At 38.8% G+C, this 3,659-nt stretch overlaps 1 long non-coding RNA gene across 2 annotated transcripts; it reads right to left on the bottom strand.

Moving 5' to 3' along the window:
- Window positions 1-1,794: 1,794 nt before the first annotated feature.
- Window positions 1,795-3,152, bottom strand: LOC124293139. 2 transcript variants are annotated; one of them, XR_006903063.1, is made up of 3 exons: window positions 2,944-3,152; window positions 2,220-2,869; window positions 1,795-2,144 (listed from the first exon to the last, which is right to left on the bottom strand). It is a non-coding gene; the product is annotated as an uncharacterized LOC124293139 (long non-coding RNA). The 2 variants fall into 2 exon arrangements; XR_006903064.1 differs by having other exon boundaries at window positions 1,795-2,507; window positions 2,621-2,869; window positions 2,944-3,150.
- Between the last annotated feature and the right edge of the window lie 507 nt (window positions 3,153-3,659).

Below are 3,659 nucleotides of genomic sequence, written 5' to 3' on the forward strand. Positions count from 1 at the left end.
AAAAACTCCGAGTTCATAGTTTTACCGGAATCAAGTGAATTTGCCTTTTGGGTCGCTTTATTGGATCCGCCATTTTGAATTTCGAATTCAGTTTTCCGGACTGTTCAAACGTCACAACTTTTATTGCTGCACGAGCCTGGCCATTGCGATCTCGGCAGACGGATCAAGTTTGCCTGCTTTGTAGTGTGGCGAAGAAAAAATTGAGGAGATTTTGCATCACCGTGTGTATCAATTTGTATGAGTTTTTACGTACATTTATATGTTTGAATTGATTCCTTATCCTTAACATTGTGAAGAGAGTCGACAAATTAAAAAAAAAACAACAATAATATATCTTAATAACTGAAATGCCAAACAAACTAAACGACGGCTTCCGGTAGGATTTCAAAGATTCCTCACAAGATTGCAAAAAATCAACGTAGTTACGATTATCAAAAACATTTCGAGTCAAATGATCTTTGAGTTCATTGTTTTTTTGCGGGGACAAATCGAGCGGTCGAAATTATATACTCGGCAGTTTCGGGTCTGGCACCGAGAATATCTCTTCTCGGGGAGGCCTTTCCTTGACAATTTTTGGGTCAAGGACTCGATATCTCTTCGCGGGATAAGTCGGTCAATTCATACAAACTAGCGCGCAAAGTTCAACTGAACGACAACGATGTATCTCTCTTGCACTGGTGGTAAAGTGTTTTTTGTTACTCGGGTGTCAACAGGTCACCGATAACACGAGCGTAATACGGCATAATAAAACTATGCGATAAGAGATGATTTCACTCGCGTTATATTCGTTTATATACCACTGGCATGTTTTTCTCGCTTTTAGATGCCTCCGAACAGGTAGTAAAGTAGCACTTTTAAGTCCTAGGGAGTAAAAACGACTTTTATTCCCTCCTCGAATTCTCAGGGCTTAAAAGTGGAAGTTTTTAATATTTGTTCCTACACCTTATTGCATTCACCGTGGATATGGGGAAACTGCGGGGGGTTGCACCCCTCGGACCCACGCGGTCCAGTAGCAAACACTTTTCGCTTAGAATAAAATTTCCACATACGTGCCAACTTCCCGAGCAGAGAAGCTCGGAAAACATGGCAGGGGGTATATAAGGTGTCGTGTGCACCTCGGGAGTAAGCCATTTTACTCCCTTGGTGCACAATCTACTATATTTATTCTCTACATCAAAGATCAGTTTTGACTCGCGTATAAGTAATCTCATCGGTGAATCAAAGGCCGAGATGATATCGTCGTCATACTGCTGCGCGGGATTAATATTTCGTTTCGCCGGAGCTGTGAAGGCATTACGATTCTTGCAATAGACGTAATCTAATCTTCAGGTCAAAGGTCGAATGATATCGGCCGTATACCACAAAAAAATTGTATATATTCCTTGAACTTGGCGTTAACTTTACATATTTTGTGTTTCTTATTCACCGTATTGAATTCGGTACAAATTTTGTATCATTCGGAGCATCTCCGACTCGAAAGTACAAGCGATTTTTATTTAAAACGATTGCGAGTGTAGCACCGTTGACGAACGTCGTTTTTGGATGCATATTTGGACCCGACGTAACATTTTCGTACGAAGCGTAGTATTTTTTCACAAATATTTTGATTAGCAAAATCTTCCATTTCGAGAGCCCAAGCCAAATCGACACTCTTGAACCAAACATTTCCCAACGCGTCTAAAATTATGTGTACTTCAACGTAATCGAACATGAATAGCGAATCTAATTTTCGATTTTTTCTTTCGGGATCTTCCACGTCCAATTTACATTTCTTGCGCATTCGTTCGGCTGAAGTAATTTTTGGAGCCATGATTAAATTTATTTAAACACTTTGCTACAAATATCCTTACATATATAGGAAATAATTTTGTTTTCCGTGTAAATATTCTTCTTGCACAATATTTGCTACAAATACCCTTATATATGTGAGAATATATTAATTAAACGTACGATAATTTTACAGTTTGTTCGTCGTTCTCGCTCAATTCATCAAATTCATCGTACGTTGGATTATTCTTGAATACAACATGCAACAGTTTTTCCATTTCGCGTGTTCACGGAATAAGCTCGTCAATTCTTTGCATACAAACTTCGTAGTATATTTTATGAACATCTATCTGACAATTTGGTCCGCAACGTTGAAACTGTGCAATGGAAATTTATATTCTGTACGATGAACGCAAAGTATAATACAACATAACATTCTACGAACAACTCACCAAGAAACCAGATCTATCGGGTTACAACAACCGTGTTGCGGTAACGAGTATTGTCCCTTCAGTCATTTGTGCTCCCCCAAGTGTTCATTTCCGGAGCACTGAATTGTTCAGAAATCGAGAACAGGGCCGACATGAAATATGCGCGATACTTTAGGTTGGACCGTCAGTTTCTTCAACAATAAAACGTTAATGTTTTCTTCCCGTTGCTCGTTCCATGAATTCTCAGATTCCCCGTCGTTCAGGCAAGTGTTTCAATTATTGACCTGTATTGTTTGTTTCCGTTTGACCCTTGATTATAAAATGACCAAAGAATGAAATTTTAGTGTCAAACCTCTATAGCAGTTGGTTTTACAGTCATCGAGATTCACAATTTGTGCCGTCAATTTATAATTTTTGATCACCTATAAAAGGGTCAATATAATTGCGTCTGAACGTATCGGTAACTGGTAAATTTACTTCACAGCTGTCTAAATATAGGTATATGCAACGATGAAGGTAAAATAAAAAAAGGTTGGTCAAATTTTACTACCGTTTATTGATACAAATATGCAGTTACATCGATAAACTTTTGGTATCGTTTTGACCTTGCGGACACAATTCTCTTGATGCGCTTGTTACTTAACAATACCCATTGTGTTGGAATTGGTATCCTGCAACAGATGGATAGATGTTGTTTTTTATTTACAATTCATTCGTCCAAAGTCAATGAAAAATAAAAACTTACGTCCGCCTTTTCTGTTTTCCGCATTCATTTGAGCAACACTATTAAAGTTTTGAGGGCCACCGCTTCTCAAATCTTTTGCACAAATTGCTGCATGAGCGTATTGAAGCACGCTCAATAAAAGTACAAACAGAAACGCCAACTTCATCTTGTAATTCGCAAAGTGTATACTCGACTTACTGAACGGTGATCGACTATGGATAGGCGTCGATATGCGCGGTATTTAAAGCTTTCCATATGTGACCCGAAGGAGCAGAAAGAAATTATAGATAGAAGATAACCCCGTTTATCCGAACACTTCTCTGAACTCGAGCATTGTTTTTAACGCCGCCCGTTTCTCGGAAATTCCGTGCAGAGATAAAAAGTTGGTACATGTCAGGTTTGATAAGAAGAAGTAATGCTGTGTATTACATACGACCTGCGATAAATAGGAACAATAGATCGAAGGTCAGTTTTTACTCGCGTCATACAAGTAATCCAATCTGTGGATCAAAGGTCGGAATGATATCGTTGTAATACTGCTGCGCGGGATTAACCCGTTCCACTCGAGCGGTGCCGATGCGGCACTTATCCAAGTTTGTTGTTTTCGACATATGAATGAATAAACGGGTGAAATTTTATTATTTGTATACGCTTGTTTGTTTATAAATGTTTTCAAAGTACCGGTAAAACGTTTACCTAAATTGGCCGAAATCGACTCGAGTTGCTGTTCACGCAAA

Source organism: Neodiprion lecontei, chromosome 2 (assembly GCF_021901455.1).
Source record: "Neodiprion lecontei isolate iyNeoLeco1 chromosome 2, iyNeoLeco1.1, whole genome shotgun sequence".
NCBI classification, from domain to species: Eukaryota; Metazoa; Arthropoda; class Insecta; order Hymenoptera; family Diprionidae; genus Neodiprion; species Neodiprion lecontei.